General features: G+C 35.6%; 1 protein-coding gene and 1 long non-coding RNA gene across 3 annotated transcripts in view; one reads left to right on the forward strand and one right to left on the reverse strand.

Moving 5' to 3' along the window:
• Nucleotides 1-3,341: 3,341 nt before the first annotated feature.
• LOC138691412 (uncharacterized) lies at nucleotides 3,342-7,815 on the reverse strand. Its single transcript, XR_011329871.1, has 3 exons — nucleotides 7,224-7,815; nucleotides 6,481-7,104; nucleotides 3,342-6,156 (listed from the first exon to the last, which is right to left on the reverse strand). It is a non-coding gene; the product is annotated as an uncharacterized lncRNA (long non-coding RNA).
• A 6,873-nt stretch (nucleotides 7,816-14,688) lies between these two features.
• LOC138691421 (zinc finger protein 235-like) overlaps nucleotides 14,689-22,877 on the forward strand; it is a 34,821-nt gene continuing 26,632 nt past the window's right edge. The window contains exons 1-2 of one of the 2 annotated variants that reach the window (XM_069813343.1): nucleotides 14,689-14,953; nucleotides 15,130-15,271. The gene's annotated coding sequence lies outside the window, so the exon portion shown is untranslated. The remainder of the gene's footprint in view (nucleotides 14,954-15,129; nucleotides 15,272-22,877) is intronic. The other variant, XM_069813342.1, reaches the window with a different exon arrangement.

The raw sequence follows: 22,877 nt of genomic DNA on the forward strand, positions 1-22,877 counted from the left end.
TGAGTTCCTGCAGTATATCCCCGTTCCTCTTGTGGTCAAGAAGTGTATATCGTCGCAGATATTTCATTTCAGCTGCTCTTAATCTGCTGATATCTCTTTGTTTCAGAACCCAAATTTCGCTTCCATAGAGGAGAGTTGGTAGTGCAAGGGTTTTATATAGCTTTATTCTGGAATGTTTCTGTACTAAACTTGGTTTTAGGGTATGGTTTAGCAGTCCTAATATTTGTAAGAATTTGTTAATTTTTCTGCTTACATCATTCTCTCCTTCGTATGATGTAATACATCCTAGGTATGAAAAGGAATTTATCTGTTCTAAAATGACATTTTCAACAACAATTTTGCTTCGGATTGAGTTTGTATCTTCAAATGCCAATAATAATGATGATGATGATGATGATGATGATAATAATAATAATAATAAATTTTTGGAAAAGACTTTTTCAATGGAATTCCCAGTGTGCCCTAATGGTTGTAATCTTTGTGCAGATTTTGTAATTAGACACTACATTCTTCCTCAATATTCTTGGTAAAAGTATACTTCTGTGTGTCTAAATCTCATTTGATTGTGTGTCCTAATTAGTGCAGATGTGCCACCTGTATTGTTATTTAGTAATCTTATCCATGATTGTAAACAAACTGTCATTAAATCAAGAACATATTCAAGAACATAAATAATCAAAATTTATTAAGGAGGAAATTCAGAAACTTCCTGCTGCAGGCATAATATAGGGCAGGTACAAATGATTCATCAGGTTTTAAGTGAAATATTTGCGAAAACTGTGGATGCAATATGTTTGTGCTAATCATGAATCGAAAAAAAACTCTGAAAATTTACTTTTCCATTGTTGTAACTCTAGTGTTTGTAGACATATGGCAGCACAGCATAGTTTTCAAAATGATATCTGTGCAGTAGTTTTGGAATATGAGAAGTCATTTTCCTTTGTTACCTTACAATGTGCAGTCCAGAGACAATACTCTGGAACTTCACTGTCAGGTCACCAAAGTATTCTGCAATGGCATTGCCAATTTAAGGCAACTGGTACCATGAGTAAAGGTAAGAACAGTGGATAGCCAAGCATTTCTAATGAAACAGTGGAGTGAGTGAGGGCGAATTTCATTCACAGTCCTCAAAAATCAACATACTGTGCCAATCAGGAACTTGATACACAGCCGACTGCATGGAAAATTTTATGAATTCGATTTCAAATCAACTCATTCTGCATACAGTTACTGCAAAAGCTAAAACTGAAAGACCTCGTGAAACGATATGAATTTTGTAATTCCACGCAAGCTGCTATGGAGGAGAATGATGATTTTGAGGATCTTCTAGTGTTTAATGACGAGGTCACATTTCACTTGTGCGGAAAAGTTAATCGCCATAATGTACTCATATGGGGTACTGAAAAACCACGTTTGAGAATGCAACATGAACGAGATTATCCAAAAGTGAATATTTGCTGCAGTGTCTAAATCAAAGGTGCATGGCTCCTTTTTTTCACAGAGACAACTGTGACCGGTATGTCATTCTTCGATGTGCTGTAGCAATGGTTGTTTCCTCAAGTGACTGAGGATTTCAGTAACTAAATATTCCAACTCTTGATGGGTGCCATTCCATTGGCACACTGAAGTGCGTCACTACCTGAATACAGATATCTTTCGTCATTGAATTGGGCGATGCACTGAAGATGACTTAGCATTGTTACAGTTGTCTTCTAGATCTCCCAACCTAATGGTCTGTGATTTTTTTCTTTGGGGGGTGTGTAAAAGACAGTGTACGTACTACCACTACCAGCAACGTTGGTTGAGCTCAAGGATCGCATTACAGATGCATTTACGACCATTACCATGGGTATGCTACTGCGCATATGGGACAAACTTCAATATCGCATTGATGTGTGTCGTGTAATGAGAGGAAGCCACGTCGAAGATTTGTGAAGGGTGTTCGAAACTTGGACAGCTTATGTTTATTTTGATATACCATACATTATTCTAAGTGTTATATTTTTCTTTCTGCAGCTGCTTGAAACCTGACGAGTTATTTGTAATTGCCCTGTAGAAGAAAGCCACTCTTCCTACTATTACGTTACGAGCCACCGGCGTAGCTCTATTGGCTAAGGCGCTTGCCTGCCAATCCGGAGTTGCTCTCGGGCACAGGTTCAATTCCTACTTATGCTGATTACCTGGTTGGGCTTTTTCCGAGGTTGTCCCCAAATGTAAGGCAAATGCCAGGTAAGCTATGGTGAATCCTCTACCTTATCTCGCCAAATATATCATCACCAATCCCATCGACGCTAAATAACCTCGTAGTTGATATAGCGTCGTTAAATAACTAAGTAAATAAATAAATTACGTTACATTATTGATGGAATGCCTGTCTATTAACCGACAAATGTCCATTTTTCCTCTAATTTGTCTGAACTTTGTGTACAGCTGTATACATTTTGGTGAGTTTAATAATAATAATAATAATAATAATAATAATAATAATAATAATAATAATAATGTCATTATTGTTACTATTTATCATTATCCTTATCTCTGGCACTAGGCATTAAATGTTAATGAGCTGCTGCTGGTTTGGTCTCATATAAATCTTCACAATCTGTTGCTGCCTTACTAAAATTACTTAACAAATACAGTGTTAACAAAGTAGGAATATGTGTTTGATCAGGAAAAATCTGAAATATTCAGAAGTGAACGAAAATGCTTTTCAGCACATTGAATGACCTTAAAAAACAGCCTCAGACACTCATACTAGATCATCCCTAGACATGTTTTTTTTGTGAAAAAAGAAGGATATGAGTGACGAATTTTGCAGCAGATGTTGCACTGACTGGACTTTTAGTTGTTTTAACAACAATGCACGTTCGGAACATCTTATATTTTTTAGGAGTTTCCTCACTATAAACTCAACAATGTAAGATAATATTATTTAGGTAATAACATATAACTGTTGAATGAAGTACATTAAATAAACCTAAACAATTATCGTCGCTAGCTTCATTACTGTCCGTCAGTTGCCATTTTGGAGAGTAGAACTGTGCAATGGCAACATAATTGGTTGATTCAAAATCAATTACCTTCAACTGGGGTGACTTTGAACTCGAGGGGTGACTTTGATACATGTTTAAAAAAACATTTAGATGGCTATGGTAAAGTTTCGAAGTATGCTGAAAAATTTTCCAAAGCATGATTCGGATCACTGATTCTACTAGTTTTAAATTATGTTTGTTGTTGTAATATAATATGTATTGGTGTAATACAAATCCAGTGTTGTTGTGATAGGTGCATTATTGTTAAAAAAATAGTATAGAAACTTTTGGAATTCCAGCTTCTAATATTAATAATAATAATAATAATAATAATAATAATACTTTAAAAGCTAATTAACTTTTAACACGTCTTTATAAACATTTTCACTTAAATTACCACATGTTTCGAAAGAAATTGGAAATTGGACTATTTATTGACTTTTATTTTCTGTGGGGTCACTTTGATTCCATTGCTGGAGTGGGTTTGATACAACCGTAGGTAATAAATTTTCATGTTGTGTTTGTTTCCTCAGTGGCAGAATTGGAAATCTCATATATGGTTTTGCTTGTTACGATATTATTTGTCTGTTAATAAAGTGAATTCTAGTGACAAGATATGCCACATACATATGCATCAAAGCCAGGTTCTCGTAGTTATGATCTGGAGGAAACTGTTAAAAAAATAAGTGAAAATAAATTATCTACCAAACAAGTATCTGAAAGATAAAAAATACCATATGGCACACTCCATAACAAATTTCACGGCAAGTATATTCGTGAGACAGGAGGCCATACAGTATTACCTGAGATAGAAGAAAAGTGTCTAGTCAGGGCAATTGTCAAGTGTGGCGATTGGGGTTTCCCTTTGTCGATGGTTGATGTATAGGTGTTCACAAAATCTTACATGGATAAAAAGGGAGTAAATGTATCAAAATTCCGTAACAATGTACGAGACACTGACTGGGCCCGAGGCTTCATCAAACACCACAAGACCCTGATTGCTCAAAGAATTTCGTAGAATATTTCACATGCTAGGGCAAATGTTTCTGAAGATTCTATCAGGGAATGTTAAGTGTGCTTAAATGCGACAGGCTCATGTCAGTAGATTTACTGGTATGTAAAAGAACTCCCACGGGACAAAATTCCGGCACATCCGGCGACGCTGATATAACCTCTGCAGTTGCGAGCATCGTTAAATAAAACATATGCCAATAAATCTAAGATTTGGCAACTTAGACTGAATTTTAATTGTTAAAATTTAATCGATGTTATTTGTTAAGATTCAGAGTGTTAATTCTCCTTAATGCAAACTCTGTATAAACTTCTTTATATTCACATATGAGCGGGTATCAAAGTCACCCTACAGATCCAATAAGTTTTACATGCTACAGTATGAGAAGGGCTTGGCAGATTTTACTGTGGGGCGAGATTGATATATTGGCTATCTCTTCCTTCAATTTTATGCATTTTCAAATTGCATATCAAAGTCATCCCATAAGGTGGGGTGAATTTGATATACCATAGTTAATTTTTTCTAAGATTTTGTTACTTTTTATTGAAATTTCAATTGTTTATATAGAATCTAGAAAGTCATCTGATTGTATAGGATTTTTTTTTTCATTTTTATAACATAATTTTCTTGGAAACTACATCACATTGAATAGAAAAAACTATCAAAGTCACCCCAGTTTACGGTACATTTGAATTATTTCCTGTAGAGATACTATTTCTCAACAACTATGACTTTAAACCAGCTTTCAATTGTTGTGTATTCGAGTTATTGTTCCACCCATCTTCGCTCTTATGCACGCAAAGAACAACTCAGTGTCATCCTGTGACAATTTATTTCAGGGGATTGCTTTCTCAGAACAGAAACTCTGGCACTGACATACCCAAACTCTTCATCCATACTATGAAACCAAATGGAAAGGTTATGCGAGGATGCGATAATGCTGGAATGTCATCAATGCAGAGAGATCTTCAGAAAAGAGTCCATTTCTTCAAAAAATGTTTGATAAAAGTTCATATTTTCCAGGTTTAGAGGCTATTTATAACCTTTGCAAAATACGTTACGGGAATTCATATTATCAAATAATTTATCAACATTCCTTATAAATGAAACAGTACCAGCAGAGCCTCAAAACTTTGTTGTATAGGAAACTATTTCAAATACCATTGCCTTCTTAGGCAATTTCTTTGCTTCTGCAGAAGCAATGCCATCTCAGTCCACATAACCTTTATCCATATTGTTTGAATCATCCCACGCTAACTGCCTTTTCATTGACACTATCGAAAATTAATTCACATTCATGTAGATGCGGTTTCTTGCCACAGTTCTCTTTCACATATAGCTATGTTTCGGCTACAAAACCAGGTTCACAATAATTGTAGTTGTTTAGTCAACTCTCCGAAGACAGGTCTGAACCCCGAAAGTGATACCAACGTGACACCACTTATATGAGGCAACTATGCCAGGAGATAATGGGATTAGGGAGGCTAGTTCCTTTCCCCCTCCTTTGCATACATTAGCTAATTATTACACTAATCAGACTTCAGATTATATAAACAACAGTTCTTCCTCTGACACATTTCGTCAAGTGAGATGTACTGCCTGATAACAGATTTGCATATGAGCCAGAACCTCAACCAGAGGTAGTTCACAATTAACGGAAGAAATCCATGACCTAAGCCTGTTTGAATGTGGTAATTGAAACAATGATCTACACACTTGGGTGCTGTAGGGGAATAGAAGTGTAATATAAGAGCAAACTGTTTCATGATATCACTGTACCTTTTGCTGGATATCCCACACTGAGAATTCTGAAACTGATTCATAGTGAAATGAAATAGGAAACCACTAAAATTACTTTCAAAAATAGTTTGTAGGTCACATTCCAGATGCCCTTTTTTTTTCAGTTCTGCAATTAATTCAGAAAGGCTACTGATTTTTTATTCTGCGACTTAGTTTAATTTGTAACGATTTAATTGTTTTCTTGAATTTTAATTTTGTAGGACATTGTGTGAGATTTTGTTTGTATGTCTGCTGGCATTTGTGTGCTTCAGAAAACAGTGCCCCAGATGATGTACACTGAGGAAGATGAAGATCCATTTCAGATTCTTTCTCCTGAAATCAAAATAAAATTGTTGAGTATTTGTTATTTATTGGTGCAAGGACAGAGCACAGTGTAGATTTTTAATTATTTCAGATCAGTGAAATTAAAAAAAAATGATTGAGATAAGACTTGAACCAATTTATTTAGGTAAGTCTAAGTCTATTTTGAGTAGATTTCTGAAACAGTCACACTAAACAACTGTAGGCTAACTGTGAATTTGAGCCAATTCATCACCTTTACACTTTACTCTGGAATTTCTTTGTAACTTTTTCATAAACAACTCCAAAGTAAAAAGAAACAGCATTACAAAAGAAAGCAAACAATTAACTACTAACCTGAGAAACAATGACTCTAATTTCACCAGATACTGATGAGTATTTCTTTTTTTCTGAAGATGACTTCGAAAATTAAAAACTGTCAGTACTGCATCTTCTTTCAGCAACTTGACCTTATCACCAGATCTTAACTAGTGGAAGTCATCTATAAAGTATTTGCTGCAGAGTGTGCTGCTTGTTGATGTCCATGTATGCCTTCTTATTGCAGGCACGTATTTTTTTTTAAATTGCAGGCCGTGAAAATCGAAACCTCTTCAAAACAAAATGAGTCTATTAAAGGAATAACCTCAAAACAATACAGACTTAGCATCACACACGCATATAATAATAATAATAATAATAATAATAATAATAATAATAATAATAATAATAATAATAATAATAACAACAATAAGAAGAAGAAGAAGAAGAAGAAGAAGAAGAAGAAGAAGAAGAAGAAGAAAAAACTGAGCCAGATGAGTAAGGTTGGTAGCGCAAAACGCGCAAGAAGTATATTGGCACTCCTTCAGTTGTTAAGACCAAGTCCCAACACTGCCGGCTGCGCAGAAGATACGACTGGACCCAAATTGAAGCGATCGCTCGCCGCCATCTTGGGGCCGTGACGATAGCGGACGGAAAGCAATGCTGATAGAACGCAATCGTAAAACAAACTAAGATTTATTACTATTCAACATAAAAACAACCAAACATGAGCCTAAGAGTAACAAGGATAAAGACAAATATAAATAGTAAAACGTAATTACCTGCATTCTTGTGGTATAACATCAAATAATCAAAGATATTAATCCTGCAACTGTCAGTCAATAATCTTCGTCGTCTTTATGACTTGGGCGTATTTCTATTTACATAATTCATCATATCCGTAGGATGGGCTTCCTGAAATATATTTCAATAACCGAGTGAGAACATTAACTTAATCTTGCACATTGTGTGCATCTTGCGGTCGTGAAAATAGCGGACGAAAAGTAATGCTGATAGAACGCAACCGCAAAAGACACTAAGATTTATTACTGTACCATAAAAAAACAACCAAATATAAGCTAAAAGAGTAACAAGGATAAAAACAAATATAAACAGTGAAACGTAATCACCTGCATTCCTGTAGTAGTCTACAACAGCAAATAATTGAAGAAACTGGAACTGTCAGTCAGTAATCGTAATTTTTGTGAACAACAAATATTAAGCTGTTATGCTAAAACTGTCAATTAAAAATTCTTGTCTTCGTGATTAGGCCTATTCATATTTACACAATTCATCAAATTTGTACCGATGGAGTTACTGAAATATTTAATTAATCGAGTTAGGACATTAACTTAATCTTGCACACTGCGTGCATTTTGCTTAGGCCTAATAATAAATATTTCAATAAACAAAGAAATGCATCAACTGTTATTATTAAATCGAATATGTGCAAGAATGTCAAAATATTGTAACTAGGCCATATCTAGATAGTATGAAAATACTTAACCAGATTTATTTTTCACTCACCTCTTGATTCATAAATAAATTAATTTTAATTATGATTTGCAAAATATAGACATGGATCTATGTTATAAGTAACTTTCAGTACCGTACTTCAATATAAGTTACAAATAAATGAACATAAAAAAACATTATTTTAAAGGTCAAAAATCTAACTAGGCTATGGCCTTTTAAACTTATTTTGTGATTACCTTTGTGAGATGGGCTGGAAAATTAAAAACTGGTGGAACTGCGTCAGGTTTCAGTAACTTATTACCATTACTCTTCCAGAAACAAGATTCTATGAAATGAACTGAATAAAGCCTGTGGTGAATTGATGGTATAAATTTATCGCGTTTAACAGCAGATAATCATTTACTGAGAAGCTCACGCTTTTGCAATGGAAACCTAAAAAGAAAGTTTGCGCTTACTCCTATAAAACATTCTCTTCTAGTAACACAATAAATATGTACTACTGTTCTCAGTCACTTTACAATATTTTAATACAATATATGTAACTACCTTACTTGTGAAAAGAAATTTCCGAATCCTTCTTACGTTGATTCGTACAGTTGTATGCAGCACAAATATACACCATGATTCCACTTGCGGAATTTATATAGGAGTACGATGCAAATAAATGATAAAAGAACACTATTTATACAGTTGTATGCAGCACAAGAGCACACGATGGTTTCACTTATAACATGATTAAAATATTATATAAACACTATATGTATAGGCCTCATATGTAGCACAATAGTAAGCCTACACTGTGATTTCACGTATATCACAGGAGAACGATTCATTTAAACTATATAAACACTATATACACACACACATTATTGATTAAATTAATACGCACTTACTCCTAACACATTCAATAATACTGAATAACCTCCTATGTTATTTCAAATTAAGCGGAATTGTGATGTAAACATATTGTAATCACATGGCTCTCTGCCCCAAGATGGAGATGCACGAAAGTGTTCAATTTTTGGTCGAGGAACAGCGCTCGTAGTGAGTCTAGGTTAAACTATAAAACGTCTTTGGTTAAGGCAGAGCCTTCTTTAGTTACAAGCCGGGGCATGGGTAGGTTTGGCAACGCAGAGTGGAGGCGGGAGATTTTAGAGTGATACTGTGTTTGCTCATTGCTTTCGTTATATGTAACGCGTATTTTTTCAATATTACTTCATGCACAAACGTAAGATCAAGATTCAGATAGTGATGTAAATTATTACAGGTTCGAAAATAGTGCTTTATTGCAATCAATTAGCTATACTTCAGAATACGGCGTAAGTAGGCTACTTACATACAAAGGCTGCCACTTAAAATAATTACAAAAAAAAAAAAAACATGTTTTCATTGATAGTACGAAGGTAAATAAATAAATAAAAATATATTCCTTGCACCGAAAATAATAAAATCAATAATGCAATAAAGATGTAAGTTCCTACGCAGTATTCTTAAGTTCCATTCAGTTAACAAATTTGTGGCTAGCAAATTGACAATGTTTTGCGACTTAATGGTGTTTCATCTGTGAAAGGTTTAGGATATATTTCAATATTATCTTATGTGATTATCTATCGTGTTTTTCTACAAATATTTCAGATGCCTAGAAAGTGCTGTGTGTCTATGTGTCGTAGCAACTACACTTATAATTAAAAAAAAAAAATAAAAACATACTTGTTTTTTTGTTGATGGTACAAGGGAAAATAAATAAATACTTAAAGAAATGTTACTTCTACCAGAAATAAATAAAATAATGACGTACTTTCGCAATACCCTATTCCAATCCATTAACCATTATGTGGCTAGTAAATTGACAATGTTTTGCCGCTTAATGTTGTTTCACCTCTGACATGAAAGGTGTAGGATATCATATGCATTTTAATTTCATGTGATTATGTCGTGCTTTTCTATAAATATTTCAGATGTCCAGGAAGCCAGTTTTAATTTGAACCTGGCCAGTCACCGTAACAATACTGTTATCCTAAATTATTTGTTATAAACTTTTTAAAATATAATTTTAAATAAATATAACTACAGAAAACAAGCTAAGAATGTGAATTATGCAAATAGGCCTAAAATAAAATGTAAACAGAAGAAACTATTGACATTCCTATTATAATAAAAGTATGAGGATGTAAATACAGTTAAGCCAAGTAAAACAATCTATGAAAAAATGAAAACACATCCCTTCAACATAATACGTAACAAAACGCAACATTATCTATTAAGTACATGTATGTATCAATTAGCGTAAACTCTGTGGACTTTTAATCCTGTAAATACCAAGTGGGTGAATGTAGAGTATCCAACGCCCACTGAACGATTATTTCACTTTTATCCATAGACTTCCTAAATAACCACTAGACCGCTCACTGGCGCTAGTGTTATGCTCCCAAATTGAACAGCCGGCGGGCGGCCATTTGTTTGTCAGAGCTGAATAAGCACAGTTCTTTCGTGCGCTGCTTTTAATTGCAGTAATGCACACGGATGTAAAGATAAAGTAGGAAGGAATGTTATATTTCACTGATTAGTTAATCCTTCGTTTCAAAGACAATTTTTTCTCCATATTATGTTATAGAAGACAAATTATTGTACTTGTCATGTGACTCTTTATGCTTCAAGTTTCCTCTGAGTAAAGATTCTCTTAAACGAAAGTGGATAGGTGCAATCCGCAGAGAGATTTTCTACCCTACAATGAATCATTCAGTGTGTTCAACTCATTTCGAAGATAGTTTTTACCTTTCAAACTATGCTATTACCATATTCATTGCTATTGTCCTTCATCTACTCCATATCATTCATTTTCTTCAAACAGTTATTTTTTCAGTGCATACATGAATAATTATTCACCGAATTTAAAGCTACAGAAACTGCATAAGTTATAAAAAATGTTTAATATAACTGACTGAAAGTAATTCTTATCTTAGTTACGAATTAATTAAACATTTTCTTATGCTACTGCTGCTGCTGCTGTTGCTACTACTACTACTACTACTACTACTACTACTACTACTACTACTACTACTACTACTAATAATAATAATAATAATAATAATAATAATAATAATAATAATAATAATAATAATGCTTTTTGACTTCATGCAGCAGTTTAACCTATAGATTGAATTTAAAAGTTGACATTAATTCTTTTATTAACCGTGGTTATGAATATTCACATTCAAAGTTCCTACGAAAATGATACAAGTCTGACAGCCAGGCTTTCCGGGTATCCCAATTTAGGCGGGATTCTTCCAATTTTCTGGTTGAGTCCCGATTAAAGCGAGTCGGGATTGACAAATAATCCGATTTTACTGATTATTATTTAAACAAATTATGTCGGTATTTCCTATTATCCGATATTTTTATTTAGGCCTATATATTGATTCAAATGGTAACATTGTAAACATAGAAGTTACCACGGATATTTAGTAAGTCTGTGAGGTAGCCCAGCTGATTGCCGTAAGGCAACTAAACTCGCAAATTAATACCTACTTCTCCTAGTTCTACCGCATTGTTGATTAATCCGTTTCGGTCCCTGGTCGCTGCTCTCACAATTATTAAATATTGTGTACTTTGAGTGCGTTGAGTGGCAAAAAAGATAGCGATTTGATATCGTGTAAACAATTGCTGTGTTTTAAAATTTAGTAAACTATGTTTAAACATGGATTCATCGTCAGATAGTGAAACTGTTGCAGTAACGGTTACAAAGTTAATTTAGTAGCAAATGGTTAAAACATATTCGTGGTTAATAAAAGAAAAAATTATAATGTTCATTGTACTGTGTGTCCTTTGTACTTTAGTGTTTATCACGGAGGCGAATAGGTCTATTACATTAAAAATCACGCAAACACTACTTTGCAGAAAATTGCTATAAATTTTGTGGTAAAATGTTGATAAGACTAATGTCGTAAGTTAGCTTCTGATATTCCGATTACCCTCGCAGAAAACCTAGCAACTCTGCTGACAGCAGAAACACGGTATTAAAGGTATCTCGGAAAGGAAGTATTGTTCCTTTACACAAAAACATTTAGCTTTAGGATACACAATACACGTATTTAAATAGCGGTTTCGAAATCTCGCGCGTTTTCTACCAAACAAATGGCGGATTTCTGCTACTTCAATTTGGGAACATATTTCTCACTTCTCCGCTACGGCGTGGTAGGGGCTCGCTTTTATCACTGCCAATGTTGCGCTATAATCGTATATGCAAGGTAGGCTATAACAAAAACCTAAACTAACCAAACCTAACCTGTCAAAGAAGCAACAAGTTATACTAAATATGTGTAAAATTGGCCTATGTTTCTATAGTGGGCGGGACATAAGTAACATTGGCCAAACCAACAAAGTGATTATATGCATCTACAAATTATAGATAGTTCTAACGTATAGCAGGCATTCCGAAACTTCAACAAAACTGCAACATTTATGGGATCATAAAACAGCTGTTTACAATGACTTTGAAAACCAACGGCGTAACTTTATTGATATAGCAGGCGAGACCCAACAAATTGACTAGAATTCTGATACACACAAACCACAAATAAGAATATAAAAATGTGGTTATACAATATTTAATAGAATAGTCAATTACTTTGTCATCCATAACCGTAAAAATTCCCAAAGACTGCAACCATTTTATTTTCATTTATTGTCTTGTTTTTTTTATCACCAACACGCATTTAGTTTATAATACATCAACAATTAACGTTTGGTACGACCGCAAACATAATTCCATCGACACACACTTATATTGTAACATTAATTTACATTGAAAATCGGCATTAGCACAAACACGTGTACTGTACGGTCAGCCTCCGGGTGACAGTTAATTACAGTGTTGCCGACGTATGGCCCCGGCTTGTAACTAAAGAAGGCTCTGGCACTGCCGTCGTGATCTAATACAGGCCGTAAGGCAGACCACGTGACTCGCTTAACAGCTGATCGCTAAGGGCGGTCTTTCAACCATATCAATTAGTTGCAGTACATGAAAAATAACATATATTTCTCTGAAATGCAGTGTAATTGCGTCAGTAAAATTTTAAACAGTGACTGTGAGACACTTGAGACACAATTCACTTGCAACGTAAGGTATAATATTATTTTTGGTGTGAAAATTACGTTGTTGCAGGCAAAGTTCGTATGTGTGATACCTGCCTTTATTTCGATTAAATATTGCGCCCTTATGTGGTTAAGTGAATTTTTGGTGTTATAAACAGTAAATATGTGTAATAATATACACGTGAAAGTGAAACATTGACTGGGATGTAAAGTAAATTATGATTAGGCCTAAGTGCAGCGTTACTGATGTTACTCTTGTCTAATCCATTTTTGTTAGTTCACCGTATTTGTTTTATTAAATTTAAATTATTGCGCCCTTCTTATGTGTGAATAATCTACATTATAAATAATACGTTTGATAATATACACAATTTGAACTAAAAGCAAGATACATATAGTATATTATGAAAAATTATACCTTATACTTTTCATTACTGTTACAGTATCTAGTATTGTAATTAATTGAAATAAAACACGCTCGCTTCATTACGAAATTCTTGCACATTCATTTAAGCACGTTTCAACAATTTTCAGTTGCATCGCATGCATATTTTGATGTGTTGACATTATAGGTTATGTTTACTCTATCAGTACTTGCCTTATTTCTGTATTCGCAATTATGCATAATAATTAAGATAACGCTACGTATAACTTGTAAATGCAATTTGTCTACACTTCAATTGTATTTATTCGTTTCATACGGTACTCCAGTCTGATTAGTTTAATATGTTACCAGGGCTAAACTAGCGCTGAGGTAGTTCCCTTCGTATTCATACACCTTGCATATACTAATTAGTTCGGTTAGTTCAGGCTTTTATTATGCCTTGCTTAGAGGATGAAATGCGTCTCCACAAAAAATAAATTCAACTGTTTTCAGTTCAAAAGTTACCGGAATTATATCTCAACGCTCGTTTAACCCTAGTTAAGTAATATAATCGTATGTACATTTCATAGGAGGGACTGTGGTGAATTTTCTACCTATAAGTAAGGAAGATAACCGTGTTCTGAAGTTTATCCTAAATATATTTCTCTTTACTAAATCTCACAATAGCTTTCGTTCTCAACTTAAAATGTTGGCGCAAATAGGTTATGTTGACATGGTGAATTCTCTTCACATAAAAATAACACAGTTTTATAATTATTCCTGCCACATTATGCAACAAATAAATGGAACTAGCCGGAACTTATGCACACATTACATTGAATAACAATTTAATTGTATTATTTATTTGTTCCCTACTATACTGGGTCGTATTGAATTCTATTTATCTAACCTACCAGATGAAGTAACACACAACCGTACGTACCAGCACTAATTTCATAGGAGGGACTGTGGTAAATTTTCTACCTACAATTAAGGAAGATAGATGTGCTAAATTAAAATCACAATATAAATAATTCTTCTTTATTAAATCTCAAAATAGCTTCCATTCCAAACTTACAATGTTGATGCAAGCAGGTTATGTTAACATGTAAAACTCCGTTCACATTAAAATAACACAATTTTGTAATTATTTCTGCAACATATTATGCAGTAAGAAGTGAACGTATCTTATACACACATCACACTAAATAAAATTACGCATTAAAGTAATATATTTCACTCAGCTCCGTATACTCAAATAGAAAAGCCCGACCCATCGAGTGACGTCACACATCCTGCATTACGGCCTGGTTTAGATCACGATGGCAGTGGCTCTGGTAAGGCCAACGAGTTAGAAAGTATCTATCTCGTTGGTTAAGGCATAGGGGCACAAATACTGCAGTTGAGCTACAAAATCAGTATACTGGCAACAGTGCTCGTATCTTTGAAGCAGTGAGATCCTGCCTTTCGACTCATTTTCATGGCATTATAGATCTGTATGGCTGACGTCTTGTGTGGGTGCAGGACGTTAATGTTTGCACTTTCAATGTATAAGTTACGATAAAATCTAGAATACAGGTAAGCAAACTGTACCAGCATTAGTAACCATATCGTGACTAATCTCGCACCAAAGGAGAGGAGAAATAGGTGTGTGAAGATACATGTACATGGATTAACTTTTCTTTCAGCTTTGCGCATTCAAGCAGTGGGGAATCCAAGCAGTGCATGCATATATATGTACGGTTTTTTTCTAGTTTATTTCACGACGCTTTATCAACATCTTACGTTATTAGCGTCTGAAAGAGATGAAGTTGATAATGCCGGTGAAGTGACTCCGAGGTTACGCAGCATTTGGTCGTATTGAGTTGAGAGAAAACCCCGGAAAAACTCAACCAGGTAACTTGTTCTCACCGGTATTATTATGATATTATGTTAGTCATACAGAGAATGCAATTCATGACTGTAAAAAAAAACTGCTTGGAAGCAACATGATATAAGTAGCAAAATTTGATTTGTTACATTGAATTATTTCAACGTTACAATTGCTTGTTTTTTAAAATGTGTATATGATAACGTTATGCAATTTGTGTTCTTTTGTTTTGTGTGTTTTTGGAAAATATAATTTCAATTAATGCTCCGCCATAAATGTTGTAACTAAAACCTTGTGCATCCCTCGTGTTTATCGTATGGGTCGTCCATCCCCCACACGTTACCTGCACTTTGTGTACGTTTTCACTGTGCCTAAACGAGACGCTCTACGGAATCAGTTAAGTTCTGAGAGTGTGCCTGTGTAGTGTAACATGGACTAAAACAATATATTGTGTTTTACGCTGTTTAGTAAACACGGAAAGGGACTCGTTTCGAAATGCAAGTCCATTGCAGCTCATACCAACTGCGTCGTCTGAATTGTAACCATTCTGCAGCGATATCAGTCACGACTGCCAACAGTCACAGTGTTGTGTTTTGGACCGTCTGTTAAGCATCGGTTCGGTACTTCATTTGGAAGTTTAAGGCCAGGTGCACACAGAATCAGACGCGACGCTACGTTTTGCTTCACAACGCCTCGTGACAGCTTAAAACAGTCTGCTCGCGACAACTGATTTGCTGGCTGTGTGGATTTGGAAAACTGGCCTAGGCTAGAAAATGGCGCCAATAAAAGAGGACTGTCTATATGAAAAATTCTATTGTATTTGGTTATTATTTCCTAAGGACGCTTAATATGCCTAAAAATCTGTATGATTGAAAGAGTCTTAAAATCAAATACTACTAATGTACTGCACAAACGTCACTTTACATGTTTATGACTACTGCACGACTCACAATAAAGAAAAACAATATATTAAATCAATAATGAGTGATAGTATAGAGCAGAGAATTAGGCTTATTACAAATTACACTGGTCAACAGTCATATTGCGCCAGACATAAAACTAACAAATTCTTACTAATTTCGACCTCCAGAATTAAAAAATAACAAGCAGTTCGGGTTTCCGAGATATACAGTATAATTCATTTTCTTTGCATTTCATTTTAAAAAAATCACTGTATTTCGTGTAAGTTTATTTCTACAATAAACAGAAATAAAATACATAAACATGTTCATATGGCCTTCCTATTTCATGTATGAAACATGATGTCGGGCATATGCGCTGGCATGCAAGAACTCTGTCCATGAAATTCACTATGACTGCCTGACAAATTTCTACTTCTATTTCGCCGACAACTCGTCCAATTTCCTCCAAGTCATGGATGTTTCGGGGTTTATTGGCATACACCAATGATTTAAGATGACCCCAAAGGAAAAAGTCACAAGGAGTTAAGTCACATGACCTTGGTGGCCATTGATGATCAGCATTACGCGAAATGAGGCGATCCGGGAGCTGCTCATGGATCAACTGAATTTTGTAGGGGTGGTAATTGAGATCATACCAGAGAATTCTCCATACTGAAGCCCAACTGTTGGGAACGGCGATAAATTGATTTCATTGGGCTAACAGCCACACTGTCACGAACCACCGCAATGTTCTGCTCAGATCGGCCAGAACGACGACGCCCAGGACTTTTAAGGTTTACTGTTGAACCCGTCTCAAAGAACTTTTTTATAAGTCTGCGAACTGTTGATTCATTCGGTGCTTCAATGCGCCCTAGAATCGCGTGAAGTAGCCTGACAGTTGCAGCATCTCTTTCTCCATTCTGATAAAACATTTTCACGATTAACACACGTTGCGCACAAGTGAACTGCTCCATTGTTAGACACAGAATGCGAAAATGCAAGAAATTCAAACCGAGTCGCCAATCGGAATGTTCCTGGAAATAGAAACTAAACAAAACAATGTCACCAACAGACAAACGAAAATTTACCAGCCGTTTCAAAACCGGCGCTCTTTTTGAACCACCCTATATAAGTAGGCCACCATGTTAGAAGCACTTGTAGAAACGGAAATTATTTTATTGCCCTTTTACGAGTCTATTTGGAGGAGATGAACCAGGTTCACGGTATGAATTTGCTAGAGTTTACCTGATTTTACTTGAGATGTGTATTTCTTTCATTGTGAGCTTTAATTACATTACTGTAGTTTATATTTTGCAATAGACCACCTTGTCAAAACCACTTCTAGAAGCGGAAATTCTTTTATAACCCTTTTCGGTTCGATTTGGAGGAGAAGAAACAGGTTTGCCATATGAAATCGCTTCCGTTTACCAGGAGAATTCCGTGGTGTTAGTATTCTGTCTAAGACGTGTATTTCTTTAAAGTGTGCTTTAATGATAATATTCAAAGTACGAATGGTTTATATGTGCGGATTTGAAGGATTTGCTTTTTGGAATGCAATTAGGCTACACAAAATTTTGCTGCTTTCTGTGCGAATGGGACAGTCGCGCTCAAGACAAGCATTATAAAATAAAACAACAAACACTACAGCCATAGAAAAAATATTATACATCAACCCCTTTGTACCTCAAAGCAAAGTAATTTTACCCCTTTACGCATTAAGATAGCGTTAATGAAGAATTTTGTTAAAGGGATGAATCATAAATCTGAAGCATTTAAACATATCCAGGAAAAAGTTCCTGCTATTAATGATTCAAAAATAAAAGAGGGAGTTCTGAATGGACCACAAATTAGAGAAATAATGAAGGACAATCACTTCGAATCTTTGTTGGAAGGAAAAGATAGAGCCATCTGGATTGCATTCAAGGAAGTTGTATTAAATTTTCTGAGTAACTATAGAAGTGATAACTATAAAGAATTAATGAATAATTTACAGTTGGCGTATGAAATTAGGGGTTGTAACATGTGCCTGAAAATTCACTTCCTTCACTTCCACCTTGACTTTTTCCCCGAGAATTCTGGCGATTTCAGTGATGAGCATGGTGAGCGCTTTCATCAAGAAATTTCAACTATGGAAAAAAGATACCAAGGACAGTGGAGTACCAATATGCTAGCAGACTGTTGTTGGACTGTAGCTCTTGATGTACCTGATGCCCAGTGTAAAATAAAATGCAAAAAAAGAAAGCTGTAATCTTCTAAACACTGAATATTTAACCTTATTGTCATTACATAAAGCAGTATTTCGAATAGATATAAATTCGAAAATTTCTCAAAAACCGTAACTAACAACTATTTTTATTGTCATATTCGTATTCAGGAGGCTCATATTATATGGAAAACATGTATCACATGCCCAGCGCAAAAAAAAGTTAAAATTTGTTATGCAGTGTTATTATTATTAATTATTATTCACCTGGTGCTTTCATCTCATTTGCAATTTTTCACATATTTTTAGAAACCACATTATTGTCGTGATATTGTTTCAAAGATTGTACAGAACATATCTTTCCTGTACTAAAACAGCTAATTTATCCGCATCGAGCTCCATTATGAATAACAATAGTATTTGTAGATAGTGAAAGCGTGCAATCATAGCCACCACTAGCGCATGAGCAGTACACTGCAGCTATCAGTCTCCTCGCGACGAACTTCTAGCAGTCATTCGATGTTGTCTCTTCGTGTTTCCTTGTGTCTGCTCGCGACCGTCGCTCCGCGTCTGATTCTGTGTGCATCGCATCATGAGAAATCAATGGGAGACAAGTACCAACAGACAAAATGTCGCGTCGCGCCACGCCGCGTCTGATTCTGTGTGCACCTGGTCTAAGTTTTCAGAAAAAGCAAAATATTATAGTAAAAGGTAGGTCTACTCCAGTCGTTTCCATGAGTACAAAAATAAAAAACTATGTGTGTCATTTCAAAATTGAATACTACGAATCTTCAAAATGACTAACGGCATGCAAATCGAAAAATAAATTATTTTGCTGGCCTTGTGTTCCTTTAGAAACCGATAGAGGAGTATGGAATAGTACAGGTTTCTCTGATATCAGTAATTTTCACAAAGCAAAGATTCGCCATTAGAAGACGAAATCACATTTATCTGCAATTACGAGATATAAACTTTTGGTAACACAAGGGTAGACTTTCAACTAAGTGACAATGCAGGGCTGATGTTTTGAAACACACTGTCGAAGTTTCCTCTAATAGAGAAATAATGAAGTGATTAATCGATGTAACTTGCTTACCTGTACTGGCAAAGCAAGCGCTACCTCTCAGAGGTCATAACGAACACAGTGAATCAATTAATCGTTAAAACTATATGGAGTTCTTGCACGTGCTATCCAAGTATGATATCAATTATACACACTTACAAAGCACTAAAGTTTTCAAGTACTTTTTCCAGTTTAAAACGCGTAAAGAGTTACGTACGAAACACTCAGTGAGAAGACAGGCTTTCACGACTTTCACTGTTATCGATCGAAAAGGCTCTATTGAACAAAATTCAATGCCAAAGACATTTTTACGATGATGTCATAGAAAAATTTGCCCGAAAAGGAGAGAGGAGGATTTGTTGATGTACACACGAAGTTGGTAACTGATAAGTCTTATTTTCGTTGTAATACGTACTAGCTAATATATTTTTATTACCGTATATTTCTTCTGTTTATTGTTAAATAGTGTCGTGACAGTTTCATTACTGCTGGTCCCCCCTGGAAAATGTCACCGCTCGCCACTGTACATAATATATAATGTGCTTGGAGTGACAATGTGTTCAAATAGGCCGGGAGTATTTTATTATAGGATATCACTTAATTTTCGTCAAGTTTGACAAACAATGACGTCGCAACATGGCGGTAGTACGTCACAACATGGCCGACGTAAACCAACACGGCGAGTAAATAAAACTATCTAAAAAGAATAATCACACAAATTGACGATATCCCATTCTGGAACAGAGCCCATCCGCTCTTATCCAAAATAGGATATATGAGCAAAACAATTTCACAACATCCCGTTCTGGAATACAACCCATCTGTTCTTATTCAAAATAGGATATCATCAACACGATCCCATAGGTGAAATTTCGGCAATTCGACACTATACACGGCAGAGAAAACGCACTTATATAATTGAATTCACAGTATTCGACCTCATGTCACTGAGATATCACCTCAACTAACCCACTAACCTTCTCACATACGTCGACCTCATGTCACTGAGATATCACTTCAACTAACCCACTAACCTTCTCACATACATCGACTTCATGTCACTGAGATATCACCTCAACTAACCCACTAACCTTCTCACGTAAGTCGACCTCATGTCCTTGTTCAGCCCTCCATTTCACTCCTCTTGGGCCAGCAACGCACTCCATAGCCAAAAAAATCACCAGTAGCACAACTGCTCACTAATTGAACAAATAATAGAATGATTTACACACCATCCAAACACATGCTTTACCGGTACGCCATTCAAACCTCATCAGTACCAACCACCAATAAAATTTACACTTATACCAACCTACTCACCAGAATCCACAGCGACCTCTATATTTATCCGCAAACACAAAATGTAACCCTACTAACCAATGACGTCAATCTTATGACATCACCCCATTCCCCAATCTAGCCAACATATACTGGGTGTTCATTTGAAAGTGTGTCTTGACGTCATTGTTTATGAGTCAGTGATTTGAAGCGAGTTTCAGCTTTTGTGTCAGAGAAGTTGCCTATTAATCAAGGCGTTCAATCTGAACTTGAGAACGTGTACGGTATAACTTGAACGTCGTAGCAACAGATGGCGGTCTGTTCGGTCTGTGTGCTACCATAACCTCTTTCTAACTGTGTTTTGCGCAGCCAAGCCGTACGCAGGGTATTTGTTATCATCGGTTGCGTACGGCAACATTCCACAATACAAATCAAATGTTCTGTGTCCATGTTGACCATCGAAGTTAATGTCAACAAATACGTAAGTAATCATCTTAACCCTCTCCCCATATCCCGACAGTAAGAAAAAAATTACCTCAGTAAACGTTTCGAAAAAGTTCACATTCCTGTCACTACCGTCATTACCGTACGTATCGGTAAGTACTCTTCTGAATGAACGCCGTACTTACTAGGCAACTTCTCTAGCACATAAGTAATACACCTCTGTGGAAGTGTAGGAAGATTGAATTCTCTAGGCTCATCAACTAGCCACATGACGGCATACAGTGAGCCATGACACACTTTGAACTGAACACCCAGTATTCTCATAAACATACTACCGATATCCTATAGTTATATAGACCCATAATGGGATTGTATATCAGGACAGACATTTAACATCTGTGGAGTGTCGTTTCAAATCATATTAAATACATCCTCGGTCGAAATTTAGTTTGAAGCGATTTCGCATAGCTGAGATGGTATTCTTTAAGACCCTGATCTCATATTGGAGCAATTCGTATTCTTTCCCGCCTTTTTTCTATGATGAAAATTATGTGTTGGATCAAATCGTATTATGTACAACTCCCATGATGTGTCGGATCAAATCGTATTATGTACAACTTCCATTAGTTAAAATTTTAAATGGACAGCATAGGCCAGCGTGCTGTATCTTCCCGCCATTATTGAGTTTCCCGCTGTTTTACAACATTGTGATTGTCAAGATATGTACAATAGCAAAATCTATTAAGAGCAGTAAGGGAATCAGAGAGAGGAGAGATGGTGCCCGAAAGAGAGCACTGTATGTAGGTAAGAAGAGGGAAGTAGTGTAATTCATCTCTATATTAAGAGCAAGTGGTCCACACCTGTGGAATAACGGTGAGTACGTCTGACAACGAAACCAGGTGTCCCGGGTTTGATTCCCGTTTGGGGCATGTTACCTGGTTGAGGTTTTTTCGGGGTTTTCCCTCAACCCCATATGAGCAAATGCTGGATAACTATCGGTGCTGGACCCCGGACTCATTTCACCGGCATTATCTCCTTTACTTCATTCAGACGCTAAATAACCTCAGATGTTGATAGAGCGTCGTAAAATAACCTACTATAAGGAAGAGCAAGGGAATCACATTACAATAGAAGTAAAAGTCAGAGACTTTATTTGGCTTCCGACTTAAATATTACAAAGAACTTCAAAATGTACAATAATTAAAGTGTTAATACCCGACTTAAGGGTAAAAAGATTGTGTGTGTGTGTTTTTTTTTTTTTTCCCCCCCAAATATTTCTCGGACAAAATTCAATAGGCTATAGGATTTTATACACCGGCCAATGATGAATGCAATTATTGCGCACACATGCTGTTCCCAATAAGAAACTGCGATGATACACTGAAAAAGACTAGGCTCTTAGTCGATTTAGGCGCACATAAGCTTCGTGCCAATACATTCCATAAAATTATGAGAACAGAACCTAATGAGACACAGTCATTTTGTTTCCACTTACAGCAACTGAACCCCTCTTGAAACTCAGCATAGGTGAAGTATATTTATTGAAGACAATTAGCTTTCTATACTCTCTGTGTAACTGATAAAGCTTCACAGAAGCCATATTTCTTTACATGAAATGAAGCACAGGCTGGGCGGGTGCTATTGAAGTGGCATCTTGTATCACTACATTTATCAGTGAATTTAATTTCGACAGTTCACCAAATGTATTAGGCTGTTCACCGATGAATGTGGTATACAAAATA

This window comes from Periplaneta americana, chromosome 16 (genome assembly GCF_040183065.1).
Source record: "Periplaneta americana isolate PAMFEO1 chromosome 16, P.americana_PAMFEO1_priV1, whole genome shotgun sequence".
In the NCBI taxonomy this organism is placed as follows: domain Eukaryota; kingdom Metazoa; phylum Arthropoda; class Insecta; order Blattodea; family Blattidae; genus Periplaneta; species Periplaneta americana.